The 19,731-nt window shown below is 40.5% G+C and overlaps 1 protein-coding gene across 2 annotated transcripts in view; it reads right to left on the bottom strand.

Moving 5' to 3' along the window:
* Positions 1-19,731, bottom strand: part of CLMP (CXADR like membrane protein) — a 122,450-nt gene that overhangs the window by 101,433 nt on the left and 1,286 nt on the right. The gene's annotated exons all lie outside the window — the stretch shown is intronic.

The following is a 19,731-nucleotide window of genomic DNA, read 5'->3' as shown; positions in this document are numbered from 1 at the left end:
TATGTGTGTTTATATGTATATATATATATAAATATATAAAATATAGGTTGCATTGTACCATCATTTAATCTACCAAATTCAAACTACATGCCATTGATTTCTTAAAAAAAGAAAGAACACTTTAAACAGTGTGGGTGATTTCATCCATCATTTTACTCAGTGAGGGTAGGTACATGCCCTGAAGAGAACATGAGATGAAGGATGTGGACCTGCTATTACCTTTGGTTTCAGATTCCAGAAAATCCTCTTCCTCATACCCAGAGGGAGCCTATTCTATCTGCTTAGGCTGGTAGAGCTATTGAGGGCAACAGCTTGAATTGACCAGCATTCCTGGTCAACTAGAAAGCTCCAATGAACTTTGCACTCTCTTTTGACTCACAATTAAGCAGGAAGAAGAAACAGTTATATGATGGTGTGATGATCACCCTTTGATAAAATTACACATGTGAAGCCCATTTTTAGGTTATTTCCTCCCTAATCTGTTTTTGTTTTCCTCTTTTTGCAGGGAAGTCCTGGTTTCTCTTCTCCAACTTAGTGGGGTGGTGTCAAAAGTTAAATTTACATTCATATGTTCTCTCATATAGATTGCCTTCTTTTAAGGAGAGCCTAGCTGGGAGGATTTTTAACCAAACAATGGATGAAAGCATTACAAAAGATAGACTAGATAATTTTTGTTATATAAAATTGAAAAGCGTTTCCATGAACAAAATCAAAGCAAGTAGGATAAGAAGGAAAGCTGTCAGTGGGAAAAAAAAAATCTTTGTATCAATTATATCTGATAAGAGCCTGATATTCAAAATATGGAGGGAAGTAATACAAATATGTAAGACCAAGGCTTATTCCTGAATGGATATGAATAAACAGTTCTCAAAAGAAGACTTTTAAATTATTAACAACTATATGACAGATTGCTCCAGATCACCAATAATAAGAGAAATAAATTAAAATCACTCTGAGGTTTCAGGTCATATCTAAGACATTGGAAAACATGACAAAAGATGGAAATGAAGCAGTCAATGTTGGAGGCGTTCTGTAAAGACAAACATACCAATGCATTGCTGATGGAATTGAGAATAAATCCAACCATTCTGGAAAGCAATTTGAAATTATGCTAAGAAAGGGATTAAAGTGTCCATACCCTTTGAACTAGAGATCTTATCATAAAGCCATACCTCAAGGAGGTGAAGATAGAAAGATCTCATATACACCAAAGTAATTATAGTAGTATTTTTTTGATAGCAAAGAACTGGAAACAAAGTAGATACTCATTGGTCAGAGAGTGGCTGAACAAATTGTGGTATACTAACATAATAGAGTATTATGACCTTTAAGAAGTGATCAATATGTAGAATATAGACCCGCATAAAGGAGAGGAAGGAGAAAAATTATATAGTACCTACTACATGTCAGGCTCTGTGCTACGCACTTTACAAATATTATTTCATTTGATTCTCACAATAACTCTGGAAGTTGGTGCTATTATTGTCCCCATTTGTCATTTGAGGAAATTGAGGCAAACAGAAGTTTAAGTCATTTGACCAGGGTCACACAGTAAGTGTCTGAGGCTGAATTTGAATTTAGATCTTCTTGTCCCTATGCCTTTTACTTTATTCATTGTGCTACCTACCTGATAAGACTTCTGTGAACTCATGTGAACTTAAGTAAGCAGAACCAGGAAAACTATCCATAATGATTGTAATAATATAAATGAAAATAACAAAAAAATAAAACAATGCTGGGTGATTATTATAATTGGAATTATAATAATAAAATTTGGCCCAAAGAAGATCGGAGAAAATGTGCCTCCATATCTTCTTTGTGGAGGTGAGGGACCACAGGTGCAGAAAGTTATATATATTGTCAGACTTAGCTTTTGTGTTGCTTTGTTTTGCTAATCTGCTCCTCCCCTTCTCTTTGTTTATTTGTTATTCTTTGTAATAACAGATGGGGGAAGGTCAAGGTATATATCTGGAAATGAAGGTGATGTAGAAACAAAAGATAGCAATAAAATTTATTTTTAAAATGAAGAGACCATAGTCATTTTCCAGTTACAACTCCTGAAAGTAATTCTATTGTAGTTTATAGGCAATTTAAGGGATTTTCAAAAGCAGTTTTGATTGTGATTTCAACCCCTACATGTTCACTTTATTTTAAAATATATTTTATTTATATTTTCATATTTCAATTATATGAGGACTTTAGAACTTAACCCCTGAGTAAGATGGGATTCCATTGTGATAAAAGGAGCACAGAACAGGGAATCCAGAGACCTCAATCAATCAATCAATTATAATGAGGTTAAGTGCTTTGAAAAACCCTTAATTCGAGTTGACAGTGAGGACACATATTTCCAAACTATTTTTTGAGCCGCATAGGTGACAATGTCCCCATACTGAGTTACAGAAGGAGTCAAAACTCAAAGAGGCTCACTGTACTATTGGGGTCTGCAAGAGTCCAGGTGGGTCCCTGAGGTGAAAGGATTGTGGGCCCTCTTTGGCCGTGCCTCCCAGGGAACAGAAAGCAGCCAGTATCAGGCATATCACCTAAGAAAGACTGAACAGGAGCTATTTGGGCCTGTACTGAGATGAACAGTGAATCTGTAGATTTAATAACTGGTAACCTACAATTCTAGGGTAAAGAAAGGCATTAATTTGCCTAATCAAGGTCCTAGATCTTTTTTTTTTTTTAAAGGCAGCCAGGGTTAAGTGACTTGCCCAGGGTGACACAGTTAGTACTTATCTGAGGCTGGATTTGAACTCAGGTCCTCCTGACTTCAGGATCAGTGCCACTTAGCTGCCCCACCTTCCCCCAGCTCATTAATTAATCACCAGTGGTGTTGGGCACTGCTGGAGGATAGCCAAAGTTTAGGCAAATTCCTGCCTTCTTGGAACTTACATTTTAGTAGGTGGGATATGACACGTGCGCAAATAACTATTGTAAAAAACAGTGTGTAAGGGAAACACAAGCAAATATTATGAAATGTTCTCTTCTCCTTCCTCTCTGCCCTTGACATCCTACATTTTCTTCAAGGCCTAGGTCAGATGCCACCCACCTCCTCCAGATAGTCTTCCTTGATTTCTCTACTCGCAGGCATGAGTAATCTTTCTTTCCTCAGTCTTAAATAGCCCTTTGTAATCCCCAACTCCTAAATTTGTAACATAATTTACATTGTACTAGATTTACTTCACCTGTTTTCTCTCCTCAAATGGATTGTGAGTTTGGGTGGGGGGCACCCATTGTACCTCATTCGTCTTTGCATTACTTGGCCTATTGCAGCACCTTACTTATTGTCAAGCTTAACATGGGGTTGATGAACTGAACTGAAGGCAACATTTGTCTCATAGACTTTTTTTTTTAATCCCACATAGCAGGCAAGCCCCTTGCTGGGCACAGGATAGGTGCTCAACAATGCTCCATGAATGAAATGCATGCATTTCACACCTTCTTGTGAAGTTTACACACCTTTTTTCCATTCACTGTGAGCCTAATTAGGTCCTAAGCTTTGAGATGTGACTGAACAGAAAGCATCTGTAAATCCTCTGTCAGAAGGGCCTTTTCTTACCTGGGGAGGCAGTTCATTCCCCGGTGTCAGGAATTTAATAGGGCCTGCGCTGACACTGAAATTCCTCTAATCCTGTCATTTAAACTTTTTCCTCCTTGTGCCTTCTTCTCCACCAGCTCGCTCGCCCCACTGCATCAGACAAGAACTTCTCAGGGCCTTGCTGCCAGCCATCTATTAGGCACGGAAAGTCTGTGAATGTGGAGGAAATGTGGGTTGCTTTATTCTGGCAGTCCAAGGCTGCTCTCTGTGGTTCCAGAAAGATGAAATTTCTCTTCCTTCTCAGTGCTTTCTATCTTAGAATTTCACAGCCCTTACAGTATAACCACAAGAGGACAAAGGGAAAGAAATCCTGAAGCCTTTCAAAAGAATGGCAGGTAGCTACTATGATGCCATTTTCACTTAGGAGTAAACAGGGACCTGGTGAGACTGAAACAATGATAATGACAGGCATTTCTATAACTTTGAGGTTTGCAAAGGGCCTTACATTCGTTTTTTTCTCATAACACCTTGTGAAATAAGTACCAGGGTTATTATAATTTCCATTTTTGCATATAAGTAAACTGAGGGAAATTAAGGCACTTGCATAAGGTCCCACAGGTAGTAAGTGTTAAAGGTGGGATTTGAACCCAGGTCCCCTGACTCCAAAGTCAATGATCTTTCCACTGTATGTTGTTATTGTTTGATTGTGTCTGACACTCTTTGTGACCCCGATCTATACTGGCTGTGGGGTTTTCTTGGCAAAGGAACTAGAGTGGTTTGCTATTTCTTTCTCCAGTGCATTAAAAGAAGTTAAGTGACTTGCCCATGGTCACACAGCCAGTGAGTATCTAAGGCCAGATTAAAACTCAGGTCTTCCTGACTCCAGGTGCAGCGCTCTACCCACTGAGCCACCTAGCTGCCTCCTTCCTCTGTGTAGTTGATCATTTTCATAAGTAAACAAGTGTGTTCTAGTGGAATGAGCATTGACATAGAGTTGAGAGAGAAGATGGGAAAACTCAGGCTGAAAGGTTAAATGACTTGCCCAAGGTCACATAACTAGTGAAAGTCTGAGACAGGATTTGAAATTCAGGTCTTTCTCATTTTGATAGGTGGTGTAGCCTGAAGGCAGGAAGATTCAAATCTGGCGTCAGGCAGTTACTAGCTGTGTGACCTTAGGCAAGTCATTTTACCCCATTTGCCTCAGTTTTCTCATCTGTACAATGAGCTAGAGAAGGAAATGGCAAACCACTCCAGTATTGTGCTCAGAAAAGTGCAAATGTGGTCACAGAAAGTCTGACAGGACTGAAAAATGGCTGATTAACAGCAACTTCCTAACTTTACACTGACCTACCTACTACCTCAGAAAGGTGCTTTACACAATGTCAGCAGGGGAAGAGATCTTTGACATCATCAGGCCTAACTCCCTTGCCTTACTCATGATGAAACTGAACCCAGAGAAATGAAGTGATTCGTCTAAGATAAAAGAGCTGGTCATTTTGTCTAAAATAAATGACAGGGTCAGGATTAGAACCCAGTCTCTGATTCTAAATTTTATTTCCATTATGCCATACTGCCTCTTTCATATCTAGAACGTGTAGTAGCAACTGCATGACTAGCAAGTCCCCCATGAATTTTGATGTGATTATATGCATATATCGTATGTTATTTCTATATATTAGTCAGTTGGATGACTCAGTAGAGATTTAGGACCTGCAGTCAGGAAGACCTGAATTCAAATCCAGCCTCACATACTTATTAATTATATGACCCTGGGGCAAGTCACGTAACCTTTGTCTGCCTCAGTTTCCTCATCTGTGAAATAGGAATGATAATAATAGCCCCTACCACTGAAGATTGGGAGGATAAAATGAGATCAAATTTGTAAAGTGCTTTGCAAATCTTAGAGCTCTATATAAATGCTAGCTGTTTTTATTATATCTCCCTTATCACCTGTCAGGGTGCCTGAATTTCTACCGTTAGAAATTCATTCTTTTGGGTTTCAAGAGTCAACGAATATCTTAGGACAGATTAGTACATCAATAGCGTGGAATATTCATTGAAGTCCAGCACACAGGTCAGATACTGGGCTCAACTGGAAGTTGATAATCATCTAAGAACAAAGCTGTTCAAGAATACTGCCACTTTGTATTGGTATGGCCTTTACAAAACCCTTCCATACTCATTCTTTCAACTCTCTGAGATGTAATCCCCATTTTACAGATGGGGAAACTGAAGCCCAAAGAAATGAAGTGGTTTGTCCATGGCTGCGCAGCTAGAAAATGACAGAGATGGAATTAGAACCCAGGGCTCTTGATTCTAGGTCTGGTGCCCATTCCATTACGCTGCTCTGCTTTAACTCTGGTCTGATCTGCATCTGATACTCCCCAGGGTAGTCTGAGCACAGAGAGAGCTATCACCCCCTCATTTTCCTGTGCCTTCACAGAAGTGGGTACAAAGGTCATCATGGGTCCATAGACTCACCAAATAGAACGGAAGAGAAGAGGCAAGGTGGTCCTGGGTGGGTAGAGTGCCGAAAAAGAAGGTGTGAGCAAAGAGGGGAAGACCAACTTCACCTCCTTTACAATTCTCCTTGGCTCCAGACCGAGAAGGTGCTGGTGTGTCCCACAAGGAAAGAAATCTGAACATGAAGGTCAAGATGAAGTCACTGGCCTGAAAGGGAAGATTGCCTGGGGCTTTGGAGACTGAGAGTCCTAGGGACCGAATGTGGGAGGCAGGATGGTCATCCCAGAGAATTTGCCTCTCTGGGCCTCCAGATTTTTTTTATCTGTCAAATGTTAGAATTTAACTAATGCATCTCTTTGGTCCTTTCCAGCTCTGCCGTTCTATTTGGAGAGTCTATGGACCCATGATGACCTTTGTACCCACTTCTGTGAAGGCACAGGAAAATGAGGGGGTGATAGCTCTCTCTGTGCTCAGACTACCCTGGGGAGTATCAGATGCAGATCAGACCAGAGTTAAAACTAGAATCCTGAGGCTCCTTGGGCCAATGAGCCAATCTAGATGAGAATTCTAGGTCCTTTGAAATCTGGGACACCCAGCTTGGCCCATGTGAAAAGGAGTGGAAAAAAAAGTCACAGCATTAAGCCTTCAGGCTGGTGGGAAATACGCAGGCATTTTACTTCTCACCTTGAGGTTTTCTATTCCCCAAAAAGCTGAAAAGGATACTGAATTCCACACATTTTCCAGGTCGGCATGGGTTTGTTAGAGAACAAGTGACTGTCTGGAAAGATAGATGTTTTATGAAATACCTTTTTTCCAACCTTCACAAGACCATGCATCAGAATCTGTGCAATGGGAACAGGGGAGGTGGGTCACCCCTTATAGACCATACCAATCTCTTCCATTTTTTTGTCCTTGCCTTCGGGGCTGCAGTTGGGATTGGATGCAGGTAGGAAGAGTCCAGCTAGTCATTTTCTCCAAGTAAACCAGCCCAATTTGACACTTAAATTAATAAGCATTATAAAGTGTAGGGCCTGAAGCCTGACCTCATGGTGCAGCCCACTTGAATTTTTTTTTTTTTGGCAAAAAAAATTTTTCCTCATTAGTTAGCACTCATGAAGTAGATCAGTGGGGTCTAAACACTCTCTGGCCCATGTGACTGATTAGCTTACTGGCTTATATTAATTAGTAATTATTTAAAAACTTCTTGGGACCTCACAATATCTATTTCTGATCATGTGGCCAACTTTTGAAAAACAAAAATAAAAACTTGCATGTGTCTGCCCTGGGTACATTTTAAAAACCTTAAACATGTATAAATGAGATGCAAATAGCCTGACAATGAGTACATTGAATAGTAGGTGCCTACCTGTATTGGAGCTCCAGTGCTACTTTCTTGCAGAGAGAGGCCCAGTGAGTCAAATGATGCTTCTGGCAGGATGGTAAGCCTGTCTGGGCAATGTCGGATCCCTTTCTAGAAATTGGGTAGTCGTAGTGACCTCAACATGCCCCCTTGTGGCTTAACATCATTTGTCCTGTCTACTTTAGGGAGACTATCCTCCCTTTTCCTAGACACCTCTCCAAATGGCTATTGATGAATCAGGTAGTTCTCATTCATCTCAACAGGCCGACTAGGGTGGGGAGGAAGCACAGTCCTAATGGAAAGACCACTGGACCAAGACTCAGAAGAGCAGGTGTCTAGCCTTATCTTTAGGAGGCTGGGTGATTGGGGCAAATAATTGACCTTCCCGAATCTGCATTTCCTCATTTGTAAGATGAGAGCAATGAAACCCACCTTGCTTACCTTACCCCAGAGGATTTTTGTGAGGACTATGAAGTGAAGTCATGTATACTGAGAGCTTTGAAAACCCCAAAGTGTCATCATAAAAACATAAAGCAGTATTATTTATAGTGACTGGTCCACAGAGGAGGGCCTTGTGCTAGAGCATCTGACTTGTTCTCCGTCCTATGCCTGGAATGATGATTGGAAATAATTGAAACTGTCACTGGAAATAATGAGAAGTGACAGAGCCTGGGTTAGGAGGGCTATTGCTTCCAGTCTTAACGATCCTCACAAACTCAAAAACTAAATTTAAACAATGAAGTCACCAAGCAATTTGCCTTCCAGGAACCTGAAAAAAAATTTTTTGGTCATAAACAGGAATAAAGACATGTCTAGAGCCGTCTCAGTTCAATATGTGTTTTTCTCCTGGTGCAAGAAATCCATTCTGCCTGGCTTATTATTACTTTCCTTCCGCCTAGTCTTAGAGTCTAACATCAATACCTTGCTACTCTGAGCTTCAGCGTCTTCCTTTATAGAAGGAGGAGGTTGAAGCCTCTTCTGACTCGATGCCAAGTGAAGCAAACACAACTGGAGACCAAAACAGAGTTCGTTATCTTTCCTTCAAACCCTGTCCTCTTCCAAATTTCCCAGTTTCTATAGAAGGCACTTCTGTCCTTCTGGTTACTGAGACCCGAAACCTTGAGTGTCACCCTCGATTTTTCTCATACACTCTTTCCAATATCAATCTGTTGCCAAATATTGTCGTTTCTCCCTTTATGTCACCTCTCTTAACATGTCCTTTCCGCTCTGCCCACACAGCCTCGGGGCGGGCTCTCATCCTCTCACACCTGAACTATTGCAATGGCCTTCAGGTTGGTCTCCCCACTCTAATCCATCCTTCATTATGCAATTTTCCTAAAGCACGGGTCTGCCTGTATCACCCTCCTATTCAGTAAACTCCATTGTCTCCCTATTACTGCCAATATCAAACACAAAATGCCCCTTTGGGGAGCATTTATTTAAAAAAAAGTGATTGATTTATAATTTTTTTTCTTTTTAAATTGAATTCCAAATTCTGCCCCTGCCCCGCCTACACTGAGAAGGCAAGGTTTTATTTTATTTTGTTTTGTTTTGTTTTGTTTTGTGGGTCATTTAAAGCCCTGATTCCCAACTTATCTTCTTGCTGCTTTTCCAATCTCCTTACACCTTCCTTCCTTCCATGTACTCTGTGACCCAGAGACACAGGCCTTCTCTGTCCCTTGTACACAAGCACTCATCATTCCTGTGCCATTTCCAGGGCTGTACTCCAAACCTAAAATGCCCTCCCTCCTCACCTCTGATTCCCTGCTTTCCTGGCTTTCTTCACTTCTAATTGCAAGAGACTGTCTCCAATCTGTCTCCTTCCCACACCACTTTATGGCACCTCCCCTCCTCCATTGCCTTCCTTCTGAGATTACCTGGCATTAACACTCTGCAGAGCTTCTGTTTACATAATTGTTTGAATGCAATCTTCTTCCTTAGAATTTTAGATTTTTAAGGACAGTCCCTTTTTTGTATCACTTTTGCTTAGTGTAATGCCTGGCAGCTTAGGTGGCATAGTGGCTAGAGTGCCTGATAGAATGCCAGGCCTCAAATCTGACCTCAGACACTTATTAGCTGTGTGACCTTGGACAAGTCACTTAACTGTTTGCCCCAGTTTCCTCATCTGTAAAATGAGCTGGAAAAGGAAATGGCAAACTGCTCCAGTACCTTTGCCAAGAAAATCCCAAATGGGGTCATCAAGTGTTGGACATGACTGAAACAATTGAACAACAACTGTATGTAATATGTGTGTGTATGTATATATAGTCCTCCATCAGTCAAGATTTTAAGTGCTCATTATTTATATATGTGTGTGTTTGTGTATATTTAAATAATGTAAATGAAAAGCACACCAAATGGAAGCCAAATCTACCGTACTTGTAGTGGCTAATCTGGGTCCCGGAGAATAGATAATGACAAATATCTGCCTCTTCTAGGCAGAGAGGTGAGGACCTGCAGGGGAAGGATGTTGCATCCATTGTCAGATTTGCTCCCTGTGTCAATTGCTTTTGTTTAATTGTTTTTCTTCATTAGAAGTAAGGATTTAATGGAGGGAGGTGATATTTCTGTAATACACAGAAATGATTGTCTTATAAAAACAAAAAGCATCAATACAACTTTAAAGTAAAATTAGAAGGTTGCATTGGATAATCAATCAACCAGTGATCAATGTCTTCAATGTCTGTTATCTTCTAGGCAGCAGGGAGACATGATCTTTAAGGTCCCTTCCAGTTATAACATTTTGAGACCCTCTAACACTGGATGTCCTTATACAAACCTTCAAATAGATTCTCATTCAAAAGGTACTGTAGTACAGTGGAAAGCACACTGCTTTTACAGTCAGTGATCTGAATTCATACCCCACCTCTCCTACCTACAATCTGTGTGACCTTGGGCAAGTCACTTAATCTCTTGTCCATTTTATGGGTACGGTACACTCAGTCTCGTCTACACAATCAGGAGTTTAGGGCAGATGTGCTCCAGGGCCCCTTCCAGATCTAAACCTATGGTTATATGATCTTTGCCATGTTTCTGTGAGGTGTGGAGGATTGCTCTCCATTTCTCAGATGAGGAGAATGAAATAGCTGTATCACTGGCATGTTACAATGAGGAATAGGACCATAACGCTTGAGGACAGGGGCTGGCTTGGGTTAAATCACTGAGCAAAGTGACATGGGGCCCCCAGAGGGCTTAATCGTGACCCTTTTGGGGATGAACAATCAGATGAGAACTTATTAAGGATCTCATTTGTGTAAGGATCTGAAGGAGAAGAGAAATACAGAATAACGACAGTAATAGTGCCTGCTCCTCACATTTGTTTCATGCTTCAAGGTTACAAAGTATTTTGTTTGCATAGATATTTTGATTTCTTAACAAAACCCTGGGAGGTAATTGTACCAATATTATCCCCATTTTACAGATGAGGGAACAGAGGCCTTAGGAGGTTCAGTGACTTGCCTAAAGTCATAGAGCTAATAAGTGTCAGATCTGGAACTGGAACCCAGGGCTTCTCTAACCTAGAACAGTCTCATTCCCTCTCTACTCCATTTCTGCTGTTTTCAAGAGCTTAGGATGTACCTGGGGAGAGAAAGTCCCCCCACATGAGACAACCAACAGCAAAGTCTATAAGATGGTATCAAATCCAGCTGGAGTGACCTTGTGGTACCAAGGACTTCAGACTAGGGGAAGATCTGTTGGGGCTGTGCTGCCTGCTGCTGCTCCATCCGCTACTCTGAGTTAGTTTTAGAGTGATGTATGCTATGGAAACCTCAGGAGGCTCTTTTACCTTGTCTCCTCATCCTCCAAGTGTCTGCTGTCTGCCCCATCTCTTAGTGACCTGAGATGACCCCATCCTCACTATTGCATCGCTTTTGAAAACTGCCAATTTTCTATACCAACTATGGAACAACTCTGAAGCTAGCCATTCATTTTCTGTTCCCAGTGTGGGCAAAAACAAAACAAAACAAAACATCTTTCCACTACCCGCCTTTGTCCTATTGAAACTAAACAGCTCTCAGACTTAATGTCGTCTACACACGTTAAATAGTGTGACTGCATTCATTTTATGATGGGAGAAGATGGGAGATAGGAGTCAAATGCAAAAAAATATTCAACCACCCCCTTTTTTGGTCTACATGGTGCCAAACCCAACAAACCCTTATTTATTCACAGTACAAACTATCATAAAGCTGAAATAAGAAAGTTGTTTTTCACACATTTAGCATGATTTTTGGAGAAAGACACAAATGGTAAGTACACAAGCTGATATCATCCATTTACTCAAAAAAGTAACATCTGGAGTGAGTCAAAGGGTTGGTACAAGAGGCAGTCCAATCCTCTGGACCTTCTACAAACACATCCACACATCTCTTCCGTGACAACTGCTATTCAAACTCATGTCCTCAGAGCATTTTGAGATCCTAACTGGCTTTTGGAGTTATTGAAGGGTAAATACTTTTTCAGAAAGATGAACCAAGATCCTGAAATGTCTTTAAGAGGAAATGGGTCATCTATGAATAACATATGTGGTTACTCAGTTAACCAGAACAGTTATTTTATTTTATTTGGCAAGGGCAGGAAAGTCCAGACTTCTGATTTCACTGCCTTGGAGAACTCCCAGTGTGGAAGCTTTCTTCACCAATGAAGATTAGCAACCTGCTTAGAGAGTTTCTTGGGAGCATGAAGAGTCTAAATTACTTTGCACAATGTGACATAGCCAGCGTGTGTCAAAGGCATGATTTGAACCCAGGTCTTCCTAAATCCAAGGCTGGCACCTCTGTCCACTACAACCACACTGATAACAAAAATAGCAGTTTACGTGTTACAAGCATTTCAAGGCTTATAAAATGCCCTTACCTCACACCAATCTTTGTGAAGTGGATGGTATGAGAAGGGAGATAAGATCTGTGACTTCATCAGAGTAGGGAGATTCTGATGAGGAACTTCTTTCAACGCTCATTAGTACCTTTTCTGCAACTTACTGTCTTCTAGAGTCACCTGGAACACTGGACGTTAAGTGATCCTGGCCCAGGGTCACACAGTCGGTATGTGTCAGAGGTCTTCCTGTCAGCTCTATATCCATTCTGTCGCACTGCCTTATTTTGAGGTAGCTAGTGCAAGCATTATTATCCCTATTTTATGTATGAAAAAATTGAAGCTCAGAGTGACTTACTCATGGTCCCACAGCTAGTAAAGACTGGATTCAAACTCAGATATCCCAACTCTGAGTCCATTGCCCTTCCTATTACATTATTCAACTTACCCAAACACCCAAGTTCCCCTTCCTTAAGATGAATTTCTCTAAACCTCAGTTTCTTGATTTGTAAAATGGGAGTAGTAACATGTATATTTGGTCAGCTAAGTGGTGCAATGGATAGAGCATGGAACTGTGTGACCCTCACCCTGTTTGCCTCAGTTTCCTCTTCTGTAAAATGAGCTGGAGAAGGAAATGACAAACCATTCCAGTGTCTCTGCCAAGAAAACTCCAAATGGGGTCAAAAGAGTCAGACACGACTGAAATGACTGAACAACAACAACAATGTGTACTAATCTACCTCAGCACGATGAGTAAATGAAGGGTTTCAGTTCTTTCTCTATATAAACTATTCATAGAATTCTCTGTGGGTACAAAGAACCCTCTACATTAGAACCCTAACAGAGTGCCCTGTGTACCCAGGCCATAGCACTGACTGCCTTTAACCTTGCCTCTAGGCAAAATCAAACTTATAATAATGTTCTTTGGGTACTCAAGGGTGACTTGAGTTTCCTAAGCTGGTGGTTGGTGATGAGGCTGAGTATCCATGACACAGCAGCCACATACAGGACTGAATTCTGCTGGACAGTGAACACAATGATAGAAACGTCCCAGAGTAATTATGGCAGCCGCATTGTCCAAATCAACAATAGCAACATCATTCTGACACAGGCTACTCCTTTCATGAAGCCTTATTAAAAGTTTATTTTGTGACTCAGAGATCTCACTGCTAGGCATATATCTCAAGGAGGTCAATGGAAGAAAGAAAGGTCCATTATATGCCAAAATAAGCAGCACTTTTTGTGGTAGCAAAGAACTGCAGACAAAATAGATGCCTATTGACTGGAGAATAACCAAACATATTGAGGTACATGCACAGACAGAATATTATTAATATGCCATAAGAAATATTAAATATAAAGTAATCAGAGAAACATGGAAGCACTTGTTTCTATACAACCTTTTTAATTTAATGTGAGATTATCCATTTTACACCTAACTTTGCTTTCTGATTCTTGTTTATTCATAAATTGTTCACCTGATAAGTAATATGTTCCATGCTCTATTTCTCTTGTAAAATCTCTCTTTTTTTCTAGGTCATGTGTCCATTTTGACCTTATCTTGGTAAATGATGTGAGATATTGGTCCACACCCAGTTTCTGCCATACTGCTTTCCAGTTTTTCCAACAATTTTTACCAAAAAATGAATTCCTATCCCCAAATTTTAAGTCTCTGCACTTGTCAAATACAAAATTATTATGTTAATTGGCTGCTGTAAGTTGTATATCTGCTCTGTTCTATTGATCTAAATTTCTGTTTCTTAGCTAATACCAGACAGTTTTGATTAACTATAGGAACACCTATGAACAGATGCAGAGTAAAGCAAGCAAAACCAAGAAAATGATGTACTGATGTAAATAGAAAAAAAAACAACAGCTCCATCCCCCAACCACCCACAAAAATTTAATTATAATGACCAAACTTATCCTGAAGAAAAGATGAAAAAATACACTTCCTTCCTTGGAGAAATGGAGAACTATGTGTATAAACCATTGCCTGTGCTGTCACACTTGATGTTGATGTGTAAGTTAGTTTTACAAAACTTATTTCTTTTTTTTCCTTCTCTTCCTTTTTTATTATTGTTTGTATGTTATGAAAGATGCCTCATGGGTAGGGGAGAAGGAGAGGAATTATCATGTCATATTCACAAAAGAAGGTGTTGTAAAAATAAAAGATAACAATAAACTATTTAAAAATATTTTTATCTTGAAATTGGCACTGCCCTGGAAAATAAATGATGGGCCTCAGTATATTACACATCACTTCAAAACAGAGAAATTTACAGCTGCACATTTTTCTCACTTGTTCCTAACCATCCCCACAACCTTGAACAGTCTTGCCAAGCATGAGCATGCCCACATGAACCACATCACATTTCACACACATACATGTCTTCAGGCTTGATTACTCAGTTCTTTTCTTCAACAACCCCACCTTCCACACCTCACTTACTGTTAGAAACTCATGAGTTTCCTGGTACAACAGCTACTTTGAAAGTTACAACATCCATGCTGGAAAAGTCAACCTTGTTTTTTTAAAAACAGCTCAAGAATCAAACTGGTGCCCAGTTTTTAGAGTGCTTTATTTTACGGAATTGAATGATTAGGGAAACAATGGATCTTGCAGAACAAAATCACTTAAAGAGAAAGGCAAGAGTGACTTCTCTATGGGAAGAATCTGCTGTGCTGGGCAGGATTGGTAAAAGAGTTGGGTCTGGGAGTCAGAGGAGTTCTAGTCTTTGTTCTGCTGCTAGCTGGCCCTGTGACTTTGGGCAGGTAACTCCATCTTTCTGTGCCTCGCTTTCCTTATCTGTAAAATGAAGGGGTTGGACTGGATGGAGCTCTAACAATGTTGTGAGCGTATCTTTCCTAGAAGTTCATTTCATCATTATCAAGTAGTATTTTTTAATTTCAGTCACATGAATAACCCTGCGCAGAGTACGGTACAAACAATAGTGATACTATTATTATTAATTGTAATTTCCATTTATATAGTACTTTAGGTTTTCAGAAGTGGTATTAAAGATATCAGTCAAGAAGGGTATAATTAGAAAACTAAGCGGAGCCAATCATGCAGCAGGAATGAGTGATAACTGATGCACAGCCTGAGTACTAAGCTGGTACCCATGGAATGAGGACCCTGATCAGCTTGTGGGTTGGATGGGAGGGAGTGGATAAGATTCACACAGGATGAGAAGCGGGTGAAGGTATCACATATCTAGAACTAGAAGGACCCTTAGAGGTCATCTAAACCAACCTCCTTATTTTGAAGATGAGTAAACTAAGATCCATTGAAGTTAAGTGACTTGCTCATGGTCACATAGAAAATGACAGTCAGGATTCAAACCCAGGTCTGGTAGTTTTAAATTCAGTATACTTTCCATAGCACTACACTGCCTCCTAATGGCTCTGTATCAGTACATCCAGAGAGAATGCCCACATCACTGAGATCACATCTTTTGATGTAATAATGTATTTGAAGTTTATAAAGTGCTTTCCTCACAATAAAACTATCAGCAAGTTGCAGGGAGAAAGAATACTGGATTAGAGTCAGAGGATCTGGGTTCAAATTCTGATTCTGCTACTCACCAGCTAAATGACCCCTGACAAGTCACTGAACCTTGCTTGGAGCCTTAGTTTCTTTATCTACAAAATGATGGAGGTAGGGCTAGATAGATGACCTCTGAGGTCATTTCTAGCTCTCAGTCTATGATTCCAGAAAGGTAAATAGGACCTGAACTATGCTGTATCTGTAATAATTTTACAGATTGAGAATCTAAGGCATAGAGAGATTAAGTGATTTGCTCACTCAATTAAGTGATTTGTTCTCAGTATCATTCAGGTTAAGTGTCAGAGCTAGGACTTGAATTCAGTTCTTCTGAAAGCTTAGAGACAATGTAAAAACAGCTCTCAGTCTCTGAAGCATCTTCTGAATTACAAATCATATTCCTTAGATCAGGAATGTAGCTTTTTTGGTGTGGATGGACCCCTTTGGCAATCTAATGAGACCCAAGGACTCCTCAGGATAATGGTTTTAAATGCATAAAATAAAATACATCAGATGGCAGAGGAAGTCAATTATACTGAAATACAGTTCTACCTCTGTGTCTCTTTCTCTCTTCCTGTCTCCGTCTTTCATCTCTCATCTCTCATGTCCCCCTCTCCCCCCCTCTTTCTCTCTCTCTCTCTCTCTCCACCCTCCATGGCCCCAGGTTAAGAACCTGGCCTTAGAGTAAAAACCATTTCAAAGAAGGGCTCTATGTGACAAAGCTTCTTCCCCACTCTGGCAAATAGACCTTGGGTTGATTTGTTTACAAGAAATTCTTTACAAAAAAATAGTTTTGTATAACAAATGTGCTCTCTGGTCTTAGTACAATAATTTGCACTGTAGCTGTGATCCAGAGGAAAGTAAATACTGGACCTCAATTGAATCAAGTTAAGATAATGAACATTAATTAAGACATTGTGCTAAGTGCTGGAGATGAGATTTAGGTTCAAATGTTAACTATAATGTTTCCTAGTTCTGTGACTCTGGGGACAATCACTGAGTTTCAATTTCCTCATCTATAAAATGTGAATATAACTGTTTTTACTACCAATCATACAGAGAGACTATGAGACCACACTGAGTAAAACTAAAGGTGCTATAGAAATGTGCTATTTTTATTATGTAATTTCATTTGTCCTGTCTGCATTATAGTGGAGGAGAACCCAGATGAATCTGAATTCTTCACAGTTTTTTTTTTGTTCCTTTGCCGGAGGCTCACTGTGGCATGGAACTTTTCTCTGAAAAGTGTCAGGTACAGGCCTAGCAATAGATTAAGCTGCTATCATCTGTGGACCATCCTAGCCAAGAGTGGAGGGTTCTTTTCCAGAAGGCTGGCCAACAGGTAATGAATTTTTTAGCCACAGTAACTCATGGAATGTGGACATGTTTCAGTCTGCTATTGTGGAAGAAATGCTTACATTGATGAAGGCATAGTTCTTTGAAAATATCAGAGAGTCACCCTACCTACCTCAAACATCCCAGTATCCTCACTGAAAAAAAAAGCCACCTTAACTCTGTAAGGGAAAACGAGAGCATACAGGTCTCCTATTGAGCTATAGGGGCAGCTGGTTGGCACAGTGGATAGAGCACTGGGCTTAGAATCAGGAAGACTCATGTTCATGATTTCAAATCTAGACTCAGACACTAGCCATGTGAACCTAGGCAAGTCTCTTAACACTGTTTGGTCTCAGTTTCCTCATCTGTAAAATGAGCTGGAGAAGGAAATGGCACACCAGTATCTTTGCCAAGAAAACCCCAAATGAGGTCATGAAGAGTCATGAAAAATGACTGCGTGACAACAGCTGCACATCATAGGTTCTCAATAAATATTTGTTGAATGAATGAATGAATCAGTGGGATGCTTTGCCTGGAAGGTTCAGTCCATTCGGAGGGTCATGGAATTTAGAACTTGAAAGGACGTTAGAGGAATCATAGAAGGCAACTAGGTGGCATTAGAACACTGGGTCTGGAGTTGAGAAGACCTGAGTTTACATCTGGTTACTGAGTCTGTGTGACTCTGTTTAAGTCCTTAACCTTAGTTACCTCACCTATAAAAAGAGGATAACAGTACCTAACTCCCAGTGTTGTTGTGAGGGTCAAATGAGATAATGTTTATAAAGTACTTAGCACAATACCTGGAACCACATAATAGATGTTGTTTAAATTTTATTCCCTTTCTCCTTACAGATCTAGAGTTGGAAGGAACCTCAGAGATCTTTGACTTTAATCTCATTTTACAAATGAGGAAGCTTAGGTCCACGGAAGATGTGACTTGCTCAAGGTCACAAAGTCATCCATGTGTATCAGGTTCTTTGACTCCAGAGCCAGTAATGTTTTCATTACATCTTGTCCAATCTCATTTTGTTATAAATAAAGTGGTGCCTACAGAGGTGAAATGACTTGTCCAAGGTTGGAATTTGAACCCAGGTTATGAATCATGGGTATCATAGTTTTAGAATTAGAAGGGACCATGGGGGTCACCTAGTTCAACCTCCTCAATGTACAGATAAGGAAACTGAGGCCACAGAGGTTAAGTGACTCCAGGTCCTCTGTCTCCAAATCCAGAACTCTTTCCACTGCACCATACTGCCTTATCAAGTGCGGTCATTCATGCTCATGAACTCAGATGTTGCATGTACCTTTAAATGCACATAGTTTACAATATTCTAGCTGATTTTCATAAATACTAGCAGGTTTTAAAATCTTTCCATTCTTATCTTGTATGACTTTTCTCCATGCAATTGATGTTTTAGCATAACTGGTCTTCTCACTATTCCCAGTACATGCCTCCCACTTTCCCATTTCTATACCTTTGCTCATGCTCATTTCTGTGTCTAGAATATCCTTTTCCCAGCTCTGCCTCCCTTCCCCCATTGAATACCTACCTATCCTTTAGTTCACTTCAAATGTCACCTATTCCATGAAGCTCTCTCTAATTCTGCCTGTTAGTAATGATGCTCTCGTATCTCATCTAACACTTTACTCACACCTTTCATTCCCTCATCAGGCAGTATTTTGTGTTCTGCTCATTTGGGTACATGTCATACCCTTCTAGTAGGCTATGGACTCTGTAAGGGTAGGGACTGACCCTTATCAAAATTTTCTGTCAACCCCACATGTACAGGTTTCAGAGAATTAGCCATAGGGAATCTCTTGGCTAATGTGACTTTGGAGTTGAAATGTTTTAAATACCTTCGGGTTTAAAGGGTAGCCAAGATGGTGTGTACATGATGAAAGGAGCACCCAGATGTGCTGAATAGCTTACCATAGCAAAACCTAGCCTCTCTCCCTCACAGGCATAGGACATCAGATCTAAAATCCTTTAGTTATTATCCTAGGTAAGCAGTAATGTTACTTGAGAGGATGATAAAAAAATTGTCATTTTAATTTGGCATCTTTTGATTATGCATTTGTGTGTGCATATGTGTGTGCCTATGTCTGTACATACATGTGGTGGGAAGGGCTCAATTTCAAGTTCACTTTAACCTATGACAGAAACTTCTACCCCTCTGTCTTAGAGAATTGCCCTTTTCACTTCATCCTTGAACCCTTTTGACCTCTAGCACTATAGTCCTGTATCTTCGATTTTCTCAACTCAGTCCCCTGGAGGATTTGCCTTCCAGGTTCTCTCTGTCCTCACCGACCCTGTAGCAGTGGTGGCCGGGATCCCTTCCTCATGCGCAAGGTCTGTCCATCAGTTCTCCTGGGACCCTGAGCTCCCACCCTGCCTCTCTGGCTGCCTCCCCAGGCGATCCCAGCCTCATCCTGCCTGTTCTTGCCCACACACATCCCTAACTGGTATTCTTTCGCAAACCTGTCTGCTGTCAGCTCAATCTGGGGAGTGGAATGGAGGGAGAGATCTGACTGAGGCTTATGGGCTCACAAATTCCGTGTGACCAAAGTTAGTTACACCCAAATGGATGACCAGGAGAGCTTCTGCCTTTCTCTCTGGAGTCTTTCCTTCATTCACACACACACACACACACACACACACACACACACACA

Source organism: Vombatus ursinus, unplaced genomic scaffold, assembly GCF_900497805.2.
Source record: "Vombatus ursinus unplaced genomic scaffold, bare-nosed wombat genome assembly UNPS02014816.1, whole genome shotgun sequence".
NCBI classification, from domain to species: domain Eukaryota; kingdom Metazoa; phylum Chordata; class Mammalia; order Diprotodontia; family Vombatidae; genus Vombatus; species Vombatus ursinus.
This window is presented reverse-complemented; position numbering and strand designations above follow the sequence as displayed.